This window comes from Sinocyclocheilus anshuiensis, unplaced genomic scaffold, assembly GCF_001515605.1.
Source record: "Sinocyclocheilus anshuiensis isolate Anshui unplaced genomic scaffold, SAMN03320099.WGS_v1.1 scaffold1430, whole genome shotgun sequence".
In the NCBI taxonomy this organism is placed as follows: Eukaryota; Metazoa; Chordata; class Actinopteri; order Cypriniformes; family Cyprinidae; genus Sinocyclocheilus; species Sinocyclocheilus anshuiensis.
Window position 1 is genome coordinate 1,735,693 of NW_015555721.1, and position 21,335 is coordinate 1,757,027.

Here is a 21,335-nt window from a genome sequence, read left to right on the forward strand (position 1 = left end):
CGGTGCTTTTTGACAGTATAGTGTCCCCATCACTATACTGGGGCATTAGGACCCACACAGACCACAGGGTGAGCACCCCCTGCTGGCCTCACTAACACCTCTTCCAGCAGCAACCTAGGTCTCCCATCCAGGTACTGACCAGGCTCAACCCTGCTTAGCTTCAGTGGGCAACCAGTCTTGGGCTGCAGGGTGACATGGCTCCTGGCATATATATGTCTACATACAGTATAGCAGATGATCATTACTAAAATGAGGCCTTTATTACTGCAGACCTTCATGTGTGAATTAACTGCAGTAGTCTGCAAGCTTACTGTCTCTATTAAAGATCAGGCACTGTGAAGACATGTCTTCGACGTCAAGACTACAGTAAGAATTTACCGGGAATTCTCAGCTGCTTCACACTTGGGTCACGTCAGCCTTAAGCAAAAAAGTGCCAAATCTAATCTAGCATGTACTGCCTAGTAAGCCTGACTTTTGAATATCATTTAACATGGTGAATGAATTAGGTTTTGCCTTAATTTCAGATATGGGCCAAACAATCCATCTTGTTTTGATTACTGTAGACAGAAATGCTTAGTAAGAATTTACCTAATTTGCTTCAAGATGAGCCTCAGGGAGAGAGAAAAAGACATGAGGTTAGCATTCTGTTTTATTTGCATAGCCTTGTGCTAGCAGTCCATTTTAAATTTAGCAAGACAAAAACAAGTAAAAAGAGAGAAGTCTGTTTATATCTGAAATTGTGTGGCTGTGTGTGAAGTGGATTTAGCGAAGTTTATCTTCATGTTTTCAGTCTATGTGATAATAGTGCTGTTTGTCTCGCCTATCTTTGCTACAATTTCTATGTTCATCATGTACATATTCATGCTTGCCAGCCTTTTCAAGGCTATAACCGCTATATTTTTAAATAAAAGAAAACGTCCACAAAAGTGTCTTTAGCTTCATTTCAGAAATGTTTTCCTTGTAACATTAGGCTATTTCATGATGTATTGTGTAAGTTGCTTAAAATGTTATTTCATCCAAAAATGAAAATGCTGTCATTAATTACCCTCGTGTCATTCCAGACCCGTAGGACCTTCGGACCGTAGGACCTTTGAAACACAAATTATTATATTTTTGATGAAATCCAAGACCTTTCTGACCCTCCACAGACAGCAACGGAATAACTACCACATTCAAGACCCAGAAGGACATTGTTAAAAAAGTCCATGTGACATTAGTGGTCTTTGTGCACAAAAAGTATTCTTGTAGCTTCATAAAATGACCACTGATGTCACAGGCCTATATTAACAATGTCTTTACTACGTTTCTGTGTTTTGAACGTGGTAGTACCCTTGCTGTCTATGCAGGATCAGAAAGCTCTCGGATTGCATTAAAAATATTCATTTGTGTTCCAAAGATGAACGGAGGTCTTACAGGTTTGGAACGATTAACAGAATTGTCAGTTAAAAATGGTCATTTTTGGATGAACTATCCCTTTAAGTTTGAAATTATCAAGAAGAAAATACAAAAGTGACCATTTGGGTTCAGTGGAATCGATAATAAACAAACTTTTTGATTTTGGTTTATTTGAGCAGGAGTTGAATTTTAAGCTTGAAGTTGCTATGAGTTCTAGATTGGCGCTCTGCATAGATGGGCACAGATCCGTTGACTAATTCAATAAACCTAGGCCTACCCGAGGCTGAGGGAAGCTCAGCCTTTGTCAACACATGCTGCTAAAGACCTCCTGTGATGACTGACCACATGCAGCTCTTTTAATCGGATCACTGCGACTGCAGACCTACATGAAAGTTTCATGTGAGTAAAAATAATTCACACTCAGTCATTTAACTGATATCAGCGCTCACATTTAGCTCTTTTCTCACATACTGTAGCTGCCTGCGTGTTGTCTTCAGGTGAAAACCAAACGCCCCGTATTCCCAGCTCAAATTTACGAGTGATTATGTATTGATTTGAGTGTTAAAAGCAACGTGGTTTGATTGATCTGCCTGCTGCCCTACAAAGTTTGTTAGGTGTTAATGTTCCTTCGGTTCAGATAAAAGAGAATTTTATGAATCTTGGCTTGACAAAAAATCCATTATTTCATGTACACGCTGCGTGTATAAAATGTGGATACATCCTGCCACCTAGTGGCTAGCTGCATACACAACATCACTTTTTCTCATTCCATGCCACTCTTACCAGGGCATGATCAAAACCTTTCTTCAGCAGTATTTTAGTGTTTTGTTTGTGACACGAAATAATTGTGCTTTGCAAATGCATTGCATTTAGAACTGGTTAGAAGTGGTTCTCAACCGGGGGCCTAAAAAGTTAATTAATACATTAATAAATCATTATTAAATATTCAAATAATCTAAAATAAAATAATCACATAAAATCACAGTGTAAACCTAAATCACTTTTCTTTTAATTTCCCCTCAATAACTATAATTTCTATTGAAGAACATAGTTCTGGAATCACAAAATGAGTCGTGGTTAATGTATTTAATTTATCAAATTAATTAACAACGTTTTTTAATTCAATAAATTAATTAAAAAAAATAAAAACAAACAGCTTTGTTATAATTACAGCAGAAATACTGGACATATCCTGCTGTATATAGACGGTGGCTCTTTGAATATTGATTATGGGGGGAATTTTCAAATGAATTTTCAAAAGTCATTGAGTTTCTGAAGTTATTTTTAAACCTTTTAATCTCATCACATTTTGGGTTCATTTATTCATTCACAATTTAACATTCGAAAAAATTAGAAATAAATAATATATAAACATTCATTCTTTATTATTAATTTATTTATTTTTGTTAAGAAAAGAAACCCTTTTTCAGGATACTATATTTTTAAAGATCATTTTATAAAATCAAAATAAGCTTTACAGATCTTTATTAGAAAGTGTTTAAGCAATGTTTTTCATACTTGTTGCATGAGCCGTAAACAATTATTGCACATGCTCCTGTGGAACAGTCCTTAAGACACAGATTACAAGACATATTGTAAGCAGAAGAAAATCAATTTCACAGTTCCAATAACTTAAGACATTAAAGGGACCTTTCTACTGACTCTGAAAAGACACCAGAAGAAAGAACCCAGGGTTCCTGATCACCTGATTAAGTCTGCATTTATATATATTCACCCACAATTAATTAGCCCTTGTGCTGTTCTCGCTTGAAAAATCATATCAGCTGGTCCAGGCTGAGTATTTTCCTGCTGTCCTACTATATAACCAGAGGAGGTCGCTGTTTGAATATTTAAAGCATTATCATCGTGAGCTGCCAGAACCGCGGCCTCCACTGCTGAATCTCATGACAGGAGTCAAGGCTTCCAGGAGGAAACCAGCATGAAGAAATCTGGAAACCATTAAGCAACCTGCTAGAGCTGAGATTTGAAGGAGCGAGAGATAGAGGACGGGAGGGGGAGAAAGGGGGATGGGTTAAAACTGGGAGTGGAACAGAAAGCATGATCAACTTATTTTTCTCCCTTGACTTCAGTCTCTCTGTAGAAAGACACACGTACACAATTCAGCCTTCTTGGGATTCCAGTATGACCCCTCCCATCATTTTTTCCGGTGTCTCCAAATAGGGGCTTTCCTTTGTCATTGCAAACTGGTTTGTCTCAGGGTTCATTTCTCAATTGCTAGAAAGGGTGGGACATGCTGCAAGCGAACAGGAGGGAAACTCGCCCATGGGCTGCAGCTGTTGTCCACCCTTCTGTCATGAGCATAGATGGGCGACACGCTTGGTTTGAAAGCTTGAGTTGACAGTAACCAGACAGCATGTCCTTTCAACCTGTCATCTCCAGCAAATAATGACCACATTCATGGCGCGACACACGTCTGAGGCTTCCCCGCAGAAACAATAAAACAGTTGGGACAGTTCCTTTCCAGTCCATCTCAAAAACATACTGATTAAAAGTGCTGTGTGTGATTTTTCGATGTTAGATACTTTTCTACTACCCCAACTCAATATAAAAAGATCAAGTGTACGTGCAACATTTTCAGCATCATTAGTCCAGTTTTCAGTGTCACACGATCCTTCAGAAATCATTTTAATATGCTGATTTGATGCTCAAGATGCATGTCTTGTCATTATCAATGTTGAAAACAGTTGTGCTGCTTCATATTTTTGTGGAAACGGTGATATATTTTATTTCAGGATTCTTTGATAAAAAGTAAAATGGTTGAAATAGAAATATTTTGTAACATTATAAATGTCTTACCTATCACTTTTGATTTATTTTTTGCATCCATGCATAGTAAAACTATTAATTTATTTAATACATTTTAAGAGGATCTTACTAATGGGTATGTGGTGGTATAAAACAAAAAGGTTAGAAGGTTGGGAAACGCTGGTTTTAATCTAGCTCCAATATGTTATAGCATAAATCAAGACAATAAAAAGTAAGGCTGAACCCGAGTCAGGATTCTCTGTTCCACTCCCTCGCCAAAATACAGTTCACCGCTGATGATATGCAGATGGTCTATAAAGTGGAGATCAGCTGAACTTCTTGGGCTTTCTATGTATGTTTGCATGATCTTGGTGAAATACACTGAGCTCAATATCCATAGTTTTATCCAACATTTCTGAGCAGGGAAGCCAGGCCACGATATCCACTGCTGCAGAAACAGTTTTGCTCTTGTCTTTCGTTTGTTTGCATATCTAACTGCTATGGGCAAAGGGCTTTGAATTTTACAGCCCTTCGGAAAGTGTATTTAAAAAAATATATATAATAAAACCCAAATGGAAAGAATACTCGACTGCACTAGCTGCGCTTGAAACTCTTTTAACAGTAGAACTGCTTTTTCCATCAAGCATTTTCCAAAAGTATTTTTTAGCTGAGAGTGCAGCCGCTCTTGAGTACATGGCGATGGACGACTCCAACTTGTGGTCTGAGAAGGATTGGAAAATGTAAACATACGACAGTTTGGCAGTGACCTCTGACCCTGGGCCCATGGGACCACACACATGGACGAGGAACAGTTTGCTTGAGATGAATGTTTGGCGTGCCGTTTAAGGGTTTTAAAAATGCACAAGGCATTCGGATCTCCCCACTTGTAACCGTGCTTTATGTCTACAGTTTGTACGTATGATTGCGGTTGAGATTCTTTTTTATGTTCGCATTGTAATTCTTTCTCTCTTTCCTCCAGAGTGCCTGTCTGTTGCAATAAGCAGTTTCCTGTATAAATCACACCCCACTGGAGTCAGCTCCAATACTCACTCCTAAATCCTACTTCTAAACTCGCTCCATAAGCATTTGCCACTTTAGTGGAATGGTAAACTTCAAGCGTAAAATGAAAAGCTATTTAATGTACGTTAATAACAGCCTTGCAGACAAAATATAATTTAGTGACATACACTCCATCTACTCTGTGCTCACTTAAGGGCCATTTACACAGAGTGCTTTTTTGCATTTAAAAACATGAAATGTTGATATGAATGATGAGTTTTTACAGATTACAGCATTCACACTGGGAGCAGGCCATGCGGAGTCATGCCATTTTCACCAAAATGAAAACACTTTACACATGAATCCAATATCAGCAACATCAGGACGAGTGAGTTTTTAGCTTTATTTTCTATTCAAAAGCTCCAAAAATTATGTAGCTACAGAAACATTTATTTGGATGCTCTTGTTTCCAATTTGTTTTTTGGAAACAAGACCATCCAATCATTGTCCCGTTTCGGAAAACAAGACAGAGGCTAGTTGTATACCTTTTTAGGTTTTTTTGAAGGGAGTACAACATTTGAAAAGTATTCAGTAAGTTAAATATGAGTAATTGAGCTGAGAACAGATGGCTGAAAAGAGACTAGGTCATGAAGTCTCAAATGGTTAAAGGTTTGAATTTTCAGGATGGCATTAACCAGTTTGCATCGCAATATCAAAATCTAAAAGGAAACCTACAGTACATACATTGATTTTATTTCAAAATGTACAAAAATTGCCAAAAATATAAAAAAATATATTTAAGTAAATATTTTCTACCAATATATTTTTGACCATTTTTTTGTATGTTTTGAAAATATTCTGTAAAAATATAAACATATATTTAAAAAGCATTTAAATGTAAACATAAATCTAGTTTTGATCTCTAGTAGGCTATCCACATTTGCATATAGCCTAATTGTCGACTACTGTAAAATTGGAAATGTAATTTGAAATACATATTTTAGTATATGAAAGTTGAAACTAATGATATTTTCTATTTCAAATATATATTTAATTGAGCTTCACTGTTTACAACATAAATTTAGCATATATTTAAAATGTATTTGGGCAACAAATATATAAATATATTTTATTTCTGTAAAGCTTATCAGGGTATACTGTAAAAAGTTAAACTGAATTTGTAAGAATTTCTGATCATATTTTTCAGTTTAGCAAACAAACAAACAAACAAATAACAGAATACATAATTGTTCACAATTATTTTATTTCAGTAGCAACAACAAAAAAAAGGCAAACAAACATTTTTTTTTAAGGTAGAACTTTTAACTTGCATTAGAATGCAGTGTCATGGGCTGCAAACGTGCAACAATCAAATATCTGTCTAGACTCTAGAACATGTTTACATATAAAAACAATGGAAGAGCAGCGCAGTGGAATGCAAAAACTCTAGGCACGGGGCAGTGGAATGAACACAAATTGCAAAGTCTTGAGACACGTTTTTTAAAGTTTCACTTTTTTACCACACCGTGTCATGCTCGAAATATGAGAGTCAAAAACATCCATCTAGTGCATGTTTGCATACAAACACTATGGAAAAGCAGTGCTGTGGTGTCCTGTGTGATTGTGTGAATGCCCCCTGCTTGGTCCGAGTTTGGAAAACTACTTTCACGTTAACCTGAAGGAAATTAAAATATGACATCAAATGGACTCAAAAGCACCCTGAAATCTCTTAAGACTCCTCAGTCCTCAATCAAATGTTTTCCAGGATTTCCACATGTGTTTGACGTTCTGGGTATTGATATTCGTCTCCTCCCACAGATATTGCTGATAGGGCCCATTAAATGCTTCCCCTTTCCCTTTCTTTCATTCATATCTCCCTCCCCTCAGAGGAACCTTCACTGTGTGCTAAATGCATTTAGCAATGCATTGAGCCATGTGAGAATACACATGCCAACACCCAATGTATGTGTTACTCCAAAGTTTTCACCCTTTCCCTCACTCATTCATTTCTTATTATTTTCTGTGGTGTACTTTATGGTTTGTGGAATCTCCTTCATGAACTTGAACAAGGTTCCACCAATAAAAAGACAACACCCAATACATGCATGCTTTCCTGTTTACAAAAGCCACATAATGCAGGCATTGTTTTGCACTGGGGTTGTGGTATGTAGTCTAATATAGAGAAAGCATGCAAGGTGATGATGGGGTTAGATCTGGCCAGGAAGTGGGAGATCACAGGGGGTCACTTGCTTTTGGCATGTATTAAACTCTAACCCCTGCAGAGTTCCACCTCCTTTTCAACCCCACTGCAGCACCATCTGTTTTATTTCCCATAGGGTGTGACTGCAGTTATTGTTATGTAGTGCATGCATAAATTGCATCAAATATGACCAAACATTCTGTGCAACAGATCTGGGACTTTTTGCAGTTTTCTCGAGTGGTGGGGAATTTAAAATGACTTTTGTCAACTGATTACTGTTACACCAGTAGGTGGCGACGAGTGATATTGTGAGTGAGTCATTGAATCATTCAATCAACCGATTTGTTCAAACACACTGATTCATTATTCATTAACTAACTTCCTGAATCTGAATAGGCCTACTTCCTTTCTATGTAGTACATTAATATAGTTGTATGTCTGAGTGCTTTGCATAAAACAGTAAGCAAATAGTATCTGGATGATCTACAACATCCATTACGAAGATTATGAAGTGTGCATCTGGTGTACACTTTTCTATCCCACGAGGCCACAGTAGGGAAGTTGTGAATGACACTTTGGCTTTGTCTAGAACTTTTCTCATTGGTGCAACACAAATACTCTAATGTGTTTAGAGTGAAAGTTACTGAATATTAACTCCGATACTGTATTAATCTGCTAAATCAGGGATGTCCAATCCTGCTCCTGGAGGGCCACTGTCCTGAATAGTCCAGTTCCAACCCCAATTAAACACACCTGAACCAGCTAATCAAGATCTTACTAGGCATACTGGAAACTTCCAGGTAGGTGTGTTGAGGCAAGTTGGAGCTAAACTCTGCAAGACTGTGGCCCTCCAGGACTGAGTTTGGACACCCCTGTGCTAAATAAAAGCAATATCACACTCATAACTGTGCATGAGGCTGCAGATATTCGGAACAATGTCTCTCTTTGTATACCGTATACTGATTTATTAATTGATTGATTGATTTCCATCCATTTCTTTCTTTTTTTATTGCTGTTTTAATCAAATAATGTGTCAGTGTGAAGATTTTAAAAATGTGGATAGTATTACTTCTAGTTCATTTGTCACATTAGAAATGGAAGGCCATGTTGAATACATAGAATTGTGGGATTTTTCCTTTCAAATTCTTTCTTTTTTATATTATACATCATCCAGGTATTTCATGCATATACAAACTGTTTGCATACTGCGTAATATAGTAGTATGCAAAACAACATATGCACGTTTAAAATAGCATCTGCTGTTTACAGAACTGGCCTGTCTTGGTTTTCTACTTAATATGAACTGTACATGGTCTAGAAATAAATATTGTTCAACACAGGAAGAGAGGAAGACTGAACATGAATCTACTTTATAATTCTCTTCTAACAGAAGAATTTCTTCCTGATTCTCTCTTTGATCCCCGTGACGTTTCTCAGGCTCATGTATGAGCGGATGGCTAGCTTATATTTACACTTTCTCCAACTCTCCTCCCAGAGGGTAAATCAAAGGATGTTGTTTTTATATTTCAGACTCCTGTTACTTGCGAGAGGCCCTGCAGCTGGCAGGGCTGGGCTCTGAAGCCACTGAGCATTCCTTCAATGGCTTTAAAAAGCACATAGTGTCCACTCTGTGCATAAGCATGCTGATCTTACATTAACATTAATGCTGTTCATTAACATCAACTCTGGCTCAGAGCAAAACACAGACTTTTCCATTACTGCACACTGTTTCCTGTTTTTACTTGCTCTACTCACGTCCTCTCTCCAAGATTGCACACAATGAGATGGATTGTCTTTTAGAATCCTTATTTTATCAGTCCAAGTCCTTGCTGCGAAATAATTGGCATCCTCTCGGTCTGTCCTGTTCCACAGGCTGACGTCTTCCCATCGCTGGGCTGGCTGAGGGAGGAGGAAAAATACTGGGGCGTTTGACATTTCACTGAGTGCTTCATACCAGCTCACCAAGGCATCTGTAAAGAGTCAGGAGTAAATCACAGCTGGGATAAGATGTATTGCCAAATGGGCGCAGGTTTGTGAGTGCACTTGTACAAAGGGGACATGAAAAATGAAATCATCATGGCATTTGGGCAGTCATACAAGGGAGACTTATCCTGCTTTATCAAAATGTCCTCAGTTTAGTGGATTCTGTCAAGCCGTGGCAATCTTCAGATGTTATCATATGTTGAATAATTCAGGGAAAATATCACATGTTTGAAAGCAAAATACAGAAGTGGTTTTAACCACCTTTATACTGAGATATTTTTGAGACCTTAACTCAACCCCAGCTCCTAAACATAACAAGGGATTTGGTTACTCTACACTTAAAAAAATAAAGGTTCTTTAGATTATTTAGATTGTTAAAATGTTCTTAGAACTAAGAAAGATAAAGACAATTGTTTTTTTAAGAACTGCCCTATAAAGTCATATATTTGGAATGCATTCATTTCATACTAAGTATAGTTCAAATCTATTAACATATTTACTGATATCGCTCGAGACTTACTGATATAAAAATTCCAATTAAACTTTATTTGGAGTACTACTTGTGCACAATGCATATTTCTGAATATTAAGCCTAAAATGTGTTATAATGTCACTATTGATGAGGATTGTATGATCTTTGAGTAATATCGGTTTTTAAATGCAAGATATTTAAAGTGTACCTGAAGTGTTGCAGTAGTTCCACGTTAGCACAATCAAATATACTTCGGTATATCTTTAGTTGGACTTCAGCACTACTTCTGCACAATTAAAGTGCATTAAGTACAAAATTAGTTGTTCCAATTTAGCAGACTTTAAGTATACCAGTTCAGTATACCAAAAGTACAATTGCATGGTATTTTTATTAAGTATATATATATATATATATATATGTAAATGTATTTATACATAAATACATTTACATATATACACTTAGCATAAAAATAAATTTATTTTAAATACATTTTAGTATATTTATTTTTCAGTAGGGTGTTTACTGAAAGATTCTTTGGGTAACCCTTAATGGTTTTTCTGGCAATGCTGCAAAAACCCTCTTTTGAAACATTTACTTTTAAGAGTGTATAATAAATAAATAAATAAATACATACATAAATAATGTATAAAATAAAATAAAATAAAATAAAAATACTTTTTACCCTGAAGGCATTTTTGAGTGTAAACCCTCCTTTTAGAGTTGAACAATTTTGGCAAACACTTGAACAATGTGAGTGTTCGCTCTAAAGTATATTCTTTACACTCAAACCACTTAAATTAACCATAAAACAAATAGAGTTAATTGAGTTATTAGTCCATATCACAGTACTGTTAGGATACATTGTGCAGTCCTACCTGAAATATATATTTCACGTTTACTGAAGCCTTGGATTCTTGCTCATTTCACATCGAGATGCATATCGCATCAGCCTCAGTTATGAGAATGCACATCCCGATTTCACATAGATGTTAGCCAATCGTAAAAAAGTGACTATTTGCATACAGTCTTAAACGTACATTATAAAAAATAACCTGTTTAACAAAAAGGGTCGGCATAAGGGTGAAAAGTGAGGGTAAATTGCTATGACATTTTTTTTGTGCAAAAAACGTTGAGTAACATTTTTAGGGGGTTTAATGGTGGAAAATAATACTAAAAAAGCATTTGTAGCAGAATACGGCCCCTTTAATATTTGCTGGTATGTGTATATAGTATGTGTACATGCCTCAGTGATGAAGATCTTTCTCTGCCTGTCTGAAATACAAACATTTGAACTCTTGACTCCTGGCTAGCGCTCATGTGATTTAATTCATCATCTTATTCATCTGCGTGCAAATTAATTTCGTCAAACTTGCATGAAGGCATGCAAGTTCAATCATAAAACATTCTTCTCTTTTAGGATAAATAAAATGTAGAGAGTTAAAACAGGCATATTTATTTTCTCTTTGGGAGGCTGATCTTGGGGTACATGACACCCAGAATTCCTCCCCAAGCAGCTCACTTTCGTTTGACCTTGAAAAACATGTGGCGATGTTAAAACACCTTCATTTCATTCATCTGCCTTCATGCCACAACACAGAAAAGATTAATTAGATCAGCATGTGGGTGTGAAACCCCAAAGTTGAGTGAAGCCACTTGAGGAAAATGTGACCGCAGAGAAGAAAGGATGAAACTGATTGTGATTTGTGGAATGTGTCTTTGGCTCTCGTTCCTCTGTCTGTGTTTATGAGTGCGTTTTGCACAGATCTGCATGTACAAAAATAAAGGTTCCAAAAGCGGGTTTTTCACAGCGATGCCACAGAAGAACCATTATTGGTTCCTCAAAGAACCTTTCAGTCAAAAGTTATTTTGTCTTAGTGTGAAGCACATTTTAATAATCTAAAGAACCTTTTGTGGAATTGAAAGATTCCATGGTTGTTAAAGGTTCTTGATGGAACCATAGATTTCAATACAGAACCTTTCTTTTTTTAAGAGTGTACATCAGTATGTGTGTTTTTAATTAGCACTTAATTGTTCTCCAGCATCAGTGAGTGTGTGTCAGGCAAGCAGGGTGGAGTAGGGTCATGCAAAGTGGGACGGGTGGAGGCAGGGTGTTGTCACTGCTCTTTCGGCCAATGGGGCGTGTGGAAGGAGTACATGAGGACAGTGAGATGTTTAATCCTTACCAGTACACACTGCTTGGCTTTAAAGAGATCATATCGTGCTTTATTATTTCATTTTCCCCTCTGAGGTCCACTTACAGGTGCATCTCAATAAATTAGAATGTCGTGGAAAAGTTCATTTATTTCAGTAATTCAACTCAAATTGTGAAACTCGTGTATTAAATAAATTCAATGCACACAGACTGAAGTAGTTTAAGTCTTTGGTTCTTTTAATTGTGATGATTTTGGCTCACATTTAACAAAAACCCACCAATTCACTATCTCGACAAATTAGAATACTTCATATTTTCCACGACATTCTAATTTATTGAGATGCACCTGTATAATTAGTGTTAATCCTGTCAGCGAAATTACTGACAAAAATGTTGGTTGCTGAAGGGCTGTTTGATTTCATCAGTGATTGGATTAACATAATTAAATAATAGAGTACGTTTACATGGACAACAGTAATCTGATTTTAACACGATTAAGACAATACTCTGATTAAGAATCTACCATGTAAACAGAGATTTTTTATGACCTTAATCCGGCTAAAGTCATATTCGAAGTAAACAGAAATCAAATTAAGACATGTGGAGTATTCCTATTTTATTCGCATTACTGAAGTGCAGTATAGACATGTAAACACCTTAATCAATTATTACTGTCGTGTAGACACGATTAAGACAATACTCTGATTAAGAATCTACCATGTAAACAGAGATTTTTGATTACCTTAATCCGGCTAAAGTCATTTTCGAAGTAAACAGAAATCGAATTAAGACATGTGGAGTATTCCTGTTTTAGTCGCATTACTGAAGTGCCGAATAGACAGCTTAATCACATTATTACCATTGTGTAGGACTTTTCGCCGCATTTTGCGACAGGATACACACACGGCAGTGGTCAACCGTTTGACGGCAAATAAAAGAGCTTCAACACCTCCATCATCTGTATGCACATACAAATAATTAACTGCATTTGAAGCTTTCATAAAATTAAAAATGAAACACCCAAAACTGTACATGGCATCATCCTGAAGACGAACTATATGTTTATACGTGAAATTACGGAAGGGACGTCGGATGGCGTATCGTGGGGATGTAATGACGTGTGCCATTAATCGAACTATGTTCTATAACATGTAAAACGGGAACATGAAAGGAATATTCTAAAAGCAACTCTTACCATAATCAACCATAATCATAATATTGGCTTATTTAGAATAAGGTAAATAATTAGATTACTGATGTCCACGATGTAAATGTAGTCATAGTGTGTTGAGGATTGAGCTGCTTAAGCTGAAAGAGCTGAACTCTGCTGAACTCAAACACTTTGCAAGTGAGTTCATCAGCTCATTCATAAAAGATGAATTGCTGATATTGATAACAGACATAATATCATAACTTACACTACCATTTAAAAGTTTGGGGTTGGTAAGATTTTTTAATGTTTTTGAAAGGAGTCTATTGTGCTCACCAATGCTGCATTTAGAATAGAATTTAATACAGTAAAAACAGTAATATTGTAAAATATTACTACAATGTTATCAGCACAGGTATGCCTACCTGCTAGGCATCACTGCCAGAAGCACCTCCGCTGGTGCCATTGGACCAGCTGCGGAGTCATCAGACGGGAGCCACCCTTCACTGATGTTCCACCCCCTAATCCCGGAACATCTCAGGGTGGTGGACAGCTCCCTGTCAGCCCCCGCAGCTGGTCCTAAAGAGGTTATGGTGATCTCAACCGGGAACCTCAGCTGGCAGTCAAGATCAGCTGCCATGCTCCACTCTCCTCCCGGTGACAGGAGAGACCGCTCCTTCAGCCTGCTGCTTTGGCTCTCTTCCCCTTGTCTGACAAAGTGGATCTGCTGCTGAGATGTTACTGAATGGACCCTGTTTGCCTCCAGTCTGCACGTCTCCAGGACTTCCGCAAGGGAGGAGCAGAGATGACAGTTCTCTTTCGATCCATACCACAATTGTAGGTTCTGGGGGCTGGGAAGCATATCATACGTGTCCCTTATGAGAAAACTAAGCCTTGCATGGGGAATCTTCCACATATCAGCCCACGTGATGTTCCTATTGATAGCTTCCCAGGTTGTCCATCTGCCTTGCTGGTGTAGCTGCAGAGCTCTGATCTTGTAACACTCCCCCTCCATCTTTGACACTTCTGTGATCACCAGATCTTTCCTTTCCTTTGTGGATGCTTTGGATGACATTTTAGGTGCAGATCCCCATCCAAGCCCTGTCCTTCCTGGCTGTGAGAACCCAACAATCTCCGGATGCTGTAGTTGGTTGATGGCCTGTACCACTGTCTACGTCACGCTCCACTTGCGTCCTGTGTAGATCTGCGCTTCAGTGTTTCTCACAAGAAGGTCGGGTGAGTCTCTTAACTCAAATAGCAGCCTCACTTTCTCCTGCTTGTAGCCCAAACTGATGGCTTTTAGTGGGAGTTCCAAGATGAATCTCCCAATGGGTTTCTGCCACATTGGAAAGACTGCGAGGGAGGCCAAGCCATTTCTTGATGTAGCTATTTGCCTTCCTGTCCATTTTCGGGACTGTTGTTAAGGTAATGTCACACAGTTTCAGAGGCCACATAAGATGCTTGTACAGAGTAAACTGGTAACACCAAACCTTGAATTTCCCTGGGGGGCAGCTTTGGTTGATCTTGTTCAGCCCATCTATGAGCTGGGGTATCACAGTGTCAGCCGTGTGCCTGTCAGATACATCAGCCGTGTAGAGTCTTCCTAGGCTTTGGACAGGTTGGTGCACAAGAAGAGGAATTTTCTCACCGCTCACTGAGAAGCAGATATTATTGTTCCTAACTCCCTTGCAAATTGAAAGGCTACGGGACTTAGCTGGCTTTATTCTCATCTGAGCCCATGCTAACAGCTCCTCCAGCCTTTGGAGGAGTCTGGACGTGCATGCAGCTGTCTGGAGAAGGGTGGTGACATCGTCCATGTAACTTCTTATGGCTGGAAGCCTTTGGCCTGAGTGGGCCCTGACTCCTCAGACCATCTGCCTGCCACCGATCAAGATGATCTCGAATGCGGCAGTAAAAAGGATGGGGGAGATAGAACATCACATTGCTATGCCCCTCTCCAGCGGGTACCAACCTGTCGAGATCTCTTGGGTTGTGTAGCAAACTTGGAAGGTGTTAAAGTACTTGGTCACTATGGTCTGAATGGGCAGTGGCACATGGAAAAAATTGAGAGCAAAGGAGATCAGTTGGTGGGGAACTGACACGTAGGCATTCTCAAGGTCCAACCAGACTACATGCAGATCTGATCTATTCCTCTTGGCTGTCTGGATTTGGTCCCAGATCATAGCTGAGTGCACCACGCAGCCAGGGAAGCCTGGGACTCCTGCCTTCTGGCAACTGGTATCAATGTAATTATTTGCCAAGAGGTAGCTGGTTAGGCATTTTGCCAGAACCGAAAATAATATCTTTCCCTCTACATTTAATAGGGCAATGCCTCTGAACTGGCTGATGTTGCTGGAGTCTTTTTCCTTTGGAATAAAGGTGGTAACTGCTTTGCTCCAATCTACAGGGATGGATTGCGCTTTCAAGGCCACTACCATCAGCTTTCACAAGTGCTTCAAGAGTAAAGGGCAGTTTTTATATACCCGATAGGGTATGCCCTTCGGTCCGGGTGCTGATGCTGCTGTTGCTTGCTCTACGATCTGCTTGACCTCAGACCATTTGGGAGAAGTGTCAAATTGCGAGGTGGGCTCAGTCAGCTGTGGTATATACCCTGGGGATCCTAGTGGGGATTCCTTCTGGCTATCGCTGATCTGGGATTTGATAAAAATCTCAAGCTCCTGCTGGGTAGTTTGCAGCTTGCCAGATTTCTTCTTCTCCAGGAGGCTTCGGGCGAGCTTGAAAGGGTCCCGAAGCAAACTCAACCTTGCTTTCTCCTTGCGGTTTCTGCATTTTCTGATCCTCTCAGCACGTCTCAAGTCTGCAAGTCTGGCCATGATCTGATTCCACAGGTACTTCAAGCTCTCCTTCTCTTGGTCTTCGGCTTTCCTCCATGCCTTCCGCAACAGGCGTCTCTCCTTTACTAACTGAAGGATTTCCCTCTCCCGTCTCCCAGTCTATTTGGGAATAGATCTCCTCTGGGGCAGTTCTCCGAACCTCTCCCGACCTTCCTCATAGATGACATGCCCGAACATGTTTAACTTGGAAGTGGTACTGCCTCTTAGTGTGCTCTGGAGAGTGAGATACAGGCTTGAGTCGAAGCTTCTCCATGCGTCCTTGTCGCTGGCTTTTGGCCAGTTGACTTTGGGTCTGCGGGACAGCTCTTTAGATGTTACACTTGGGAGTGTGCAGGTGGCTATATGTTCATGATGCTGTTGCTGAGGGCTGTCCATTGGTTGGTATGCCACCTGTTGTGTGGGCTGGTCTTTCTCACTTTCACCAGATACAGAGTTGGAATCAGCAGCACTGTGGTGCTCAACCTGGCTTTGATTCCTCTTAATGTAATTTCTCCTTGTCTGACCTGCTGTTTCAGTGCAAGCTTGCATCTGGCTGCTCCAACCAGACTTAGCCTTCCCTTGGTGGATGCGTAAACCATGATGGGTTGTCACCTTGGACCACCCGCACCCACATTCTCTCAGGATCCGTTGATCATTAGTCATTGCCATGCCAGTCATAACCAGAGGCGTCATGCCCATTCAAAGTGAGGGGGCACGTGCCCCCTCAGATTTTTGAGCCAAGTCAAGTGGATTTTGAATTCAGCTTCCAAAAGACAGAAAATAGCTGATTAATATTTTCTATATTTAATACAATCACACCGGCGTGATTAGAAAGTTCAGTGCACCATATCATCAGCTGCTATATTCAAATCTGCGTTTGCTGGCTGGTGCAGAGCCAGAGACAGACGCGTTTTTACAGCACTGCACATTATAACAATCACACACGATGCTGTTGAGCTTATGAATGCAATGACCAGTCAGAGTTGTTCAGATGAGTCATCGCTAAAATTCCAGTGTTTTGTTCACTCTCTCGCTGACTGAATACATCTTTCTGGCAAATTCTCTCATCAGAAACAAGAAAGTGCAAATGTGTGTACGAATCTGTACGATATTAATTTCATAGTGTAAACAGCTTCAGTGATTTTAATGGGAGTTTTTGAGAGTGCATGAACTAGACTGTCAGTGAAAATGTTCTTTGATAATGTAAATGTTCTTTGCTCTCTTTCTGTACAAGTTAGTAGCCTAACTTGCAATGTTTTTATTCACATTAACTTTCAATGTTAAATTCACATTAAATATAAAGTCAGTCGTATTAAAAATATGTTATAGCATGACACCCATATCTGTTAATTAAGTAAACAGACAGGTTTTTATGCATAGTTAATAGACTACATTATTAGGTTACTTTGACCATTGTCCACTATAGATCAACATCTATAGAGGTGAGAATCAAGATATTTAATGATATAGTTAATGCGTTTGGGAATGTTTTGAATAAACAGGAAAAAATTAATAAAACGTGCTGTTGTGGCTGCTGTGTGTCACATGACGACCCCCCCAACTCGTGCCCCCTCAAAAATAATGAGTGCATGATGCCCCTGGTCATAAAAATGTTGTCTGTCCTGAATGGTCCATCTTCCATCCCGCCTCTCGGTGGACTGCCGGGCTGTCTCTTTCTTGTCGTGCTTGTAGTTATTTAGGGTGTCACTGTAGCAGATGCTACACTGACGTGTGGAGAGGGTAACCAGCCATTCCACCCCTGGTGCAGTCTTTCCTGCCGTCAGCCAGTCTTCCCTGGCAGCCCTCCAGTCTTTCCTGGATGCCAACTGCTGTATTCTCAGTTGTCACAGGTGAGCCAGATAATCATGTTATCAGCACAGGTGTGCCTACCTGCTAGGCATCACTGCCAGAAGCACCTCCGCCGGTGCCGCTGGACCAGCTGCGGAGTCATCAGCCGGGAGCCATCCTTCACTGATGTTTCACCCCTTTAATCCCGGAACATCTCAGGGTGGTGGAGCAGCGACAGGGACGTCTCCCTGTCACCCCCCGCAGCTGGTCCTAGGATCCCTGTTTGCCCCATATTCTGTCCCTTCTACGGAGCCACAGCCAAAAACTCCCTCTTTCTGCCTCCTCTGCCAGATTTTTGAGTGCTCTCTTATGTTTACGGCCGGTGGTGCCCAGAGACTTCAAGAGCCGCTGGGTAGATGCTCCGATGTAGCCTCTGCAGACGATTTCTACTGGGAAGGTAAGAGCTCTCCACCCGGCTTGGGAGAACGCAGCAGCCAGCTCCATGTACCTCTCCTTTTTCCGCTCAAAGGCAGCCTCCAGCCCCTCCTCCCATGGGACGGTCATTTCGACCATGATGACCGTTTTTGAAAGGGTGGACCAGAGGACGATGTCAGGCTGTAAAGAGGTTATGGTGATCTCAACCGGGAACCTCAGCTGGCGGTCAAAATCAGCTGCCATGCTCCACTCTCCTCCCAGTGACAGGAGAGACTGCTCCTTCAGCCTGCCGCTTTGGCTCTCTTCCTCTTTTCTGACAAAGTGGATCCGCTGCTGAGATCTTATTGAATGGGCCCTGTTAACATCCAGTCTGCACGTCTCCAGGACTTCCGCAAACTTGCGCAAGACTTGGTCGGTTTTTTTTGCACATTTTTTGCTGCCTTGCACCCAGAAAGGATATGCTGGAGACTTGGATTCTGGGAGGAGCAGAGATGACAGTTCTCTTCCGATCCATACCACAATTGTAGGTTCTGGGGGCTGGGAAGCATATCATACGTGGCCCTTATGAGAAAGCTAAGCCATGTTTTAAAATGTAGTTTATTTCCGTGATGCAAAACTGAATTTTCAGCATCATTACCCCACTCTAGTGTCAAATGATCCTTCAGAAATAATTCTAATATGCTGATTTACTGCTCAAGAAACAATCATTATTATTATCAATGTTTAAAACAGTTATGCTCTTTAATATGTTTGTAAAAACTGTGATACATTTATTATTCAATATTATTTATATCAGTATAATATATTATTTATTATTCAGTAGTATTCTTTTTTTTTAAATGGTTGTGAGTGCACAGATGAACATGAAAGTTATGTAAACACTGTAAACGGTGTAGCTCATGTCTCAAATATACTGTTGCCATAACAATGTTTTAGAATTCCTGTAAAATTTGCCTAAAACGCCTAAAAAAGGCATACCCAAAGTAAATTGCATGCTGTTCTTGAACCATTTGGAGTACATACATGGTTTTGGTCTCTTTTGAAAGGTGATACTCTGAGGTGTGTTCCTCAACAGTCAGAATCACTGTAAGTCTTACTGGTATTGAGTAATAGAACTTTGAACACACTGAAAAATAAAATAAAAAATCAGCCTACATTTTTTTCAGGAGACGGACCAGTGAGCACTCCCCCATCACCATCGATAGGACTCCAGTGGAGCGGGTCAGCAGTTTCAAGTTCCTCGGCGTTCACATCACCGAGGACCTCACCTGGACTACTCACACACAGTCAGTAGTGAGGAAGGCCCACCAGCGTCTCTTCTTCCTCAGGCGACTGAAGAAATTTGGTCTGAGCTCAAAAATCCTCAGACAGTTCTACAGTTGCACTGTGGAGAGCATCCTGACTGGCTGCATCACCGCCTGGTACGGGAACTGCACCGCTCTCAACCGGAAAGCCCTGCAGAGAATAGTTCAGACAGCCCAGCACATCGTCGGAGGTGAGCTTCCCTCCCTCCAGGACATCTACACCCAGAGATGTGTGAGGAAAGCACGAAGATCATCAGAGACTCCTGCCACCCGAGCCACGAACTCTTCTCACTGCTACCATCAGGCAGACGATACCGCAGCATCAGAACCCGAACCAGATAGCAAAACGATAATCATACACATCTACACACCAGCACACTGACTCTGACAGTACTGTAGCATGTCTTGCACTGCATAGCATAGAACACATGCACCTCCATCTTCTCTTCTGCACTAACAAACTACTGCACTGAACTTCAATATAAAACACTACAGTATACATCACTGTAAGTCATATATAAAAGCTATACATTTGTAAGTCTCTTGAGTATACTGTGTATTGTGTGTATATTATGGAAATGTGTATATTGTGTACAATTGTCTATTGTATATTGTGAAAAAATTGTATATTGTATAAATGTGTATATTGTTATTTATGTATACTGTCAATTTTTCATATCTTGTTGCTTGCACTGCCATGGAACAGAGTCTTGTACACAATAATTTCACCATCGTTACACTTGTGTGACAATAAAGAGATTTGATTTTTGATTTGACACACACACACACACACACGACAGAAGCAAGAACACCACAAACACATACCTCAATATATACAGTAAAATGTATAATATACATAATTATATGTAAAATATATATAAATATAATTATATAATATAATAAAACACTTACTTTTTGAGTGTGATCTGTCCTCCATCTAAAGCCATCTGCTCATCTGCTTCAATGGATGAAATATCGCTCGCTCCGTCAAAAAAAACTTTTATTGTCCGGCCAATTTTATTGTTATACATTGTTTAACAACTAATTAGAACAAAATGTTTGTTTTTCGCGTTCTCTTTGATAGTTTTTGACGTCTAACCACCTTTTCCCGTTGTCTCTCATAGGGCGCTCTTTACGCACGGACGCACAAGTTTCCATTATCCTTTGCGCACACACTTTTGCGCATGATATGTTAAACCTGCCCACTAAAACAGCATATTATTCTGTTCAGAAGTTCATTGGCTATCAGAAACGACAGTCATTTGCAAACTCTGATGCAATTGGATCGGTCTACTGTCGATCAAAGAGAGGCTGCCTCATCCTTCAATCCTAGATGCTAGTTGGCTATTGCTGCCTGTAAACACCTCATAGATTCAGCTAATGGCTCAAATAAGGTGTCAATCAAAAGGGCAGATTTCAGCGGCCATTTTAACATCTATTACTCCGTGTTGTTTACATGCAAACACGAGCTATACTATGATACTCCTACACTCCGTGGATGTTTATCAACATATAAATGTGTTATGGATGGTTTGTATCATTCAAATCGCAAGAATCTCAGCTTTCCAAAGATATATGATACGTTTACCTTTTTTTTGTGTGTGTGTGTTTCACAAAGTTAACCCTCGAAGTATGTAGTGTACCACGGGCGGAACACTGGATGGCTGACAGGCAATAAATTAAACAGGCTTTAAAAATATTATTATTACAGTTTGCTCATTCATTATAAGCTGTTAATTCATGAGCTCAGGTTTTTAACAATTGATAAATCTTTATGCGTTTGATAAACGTAATAAATATTAATGATTTTACTGCTGTTAGTTACATAATAGTCATTTTGCATATTTTATTGTAAAA

The 21,335-nt window shown here is 39.6% G+C and overlaps 1 protein-coding gene across 2 annotated transcripts in view; it reads left to right on the forward strand.

The window, feature by feature from the left end:
- The first annotated feature begins 1,632 nt into the window (after nucleotides 1-1,632).
- The window catches only part of LOC107672509 (peripheral myelin protein 22-like), a 33,618-nt gene continuing 13,915 nt past the window's right edge, over nucleotides 1,633-21,335 (forward strand). Inside the window, exons 1-2 of one of the 2 annotated variants that reach the window (XM_016465730.1) lie at nucleotides 1,633-1,794; nucleotides 9,233-9,389. The gene's annotated coding sequence lies outside the window, so the exon portion shown is untranslated. The remainder of the gene's footprint in view (nucleotides 1,795-9,232; nucleotides 9,390-21,335) is intronic. The other variant, XM_016465732.1, reaches the window with a different exon arrangement.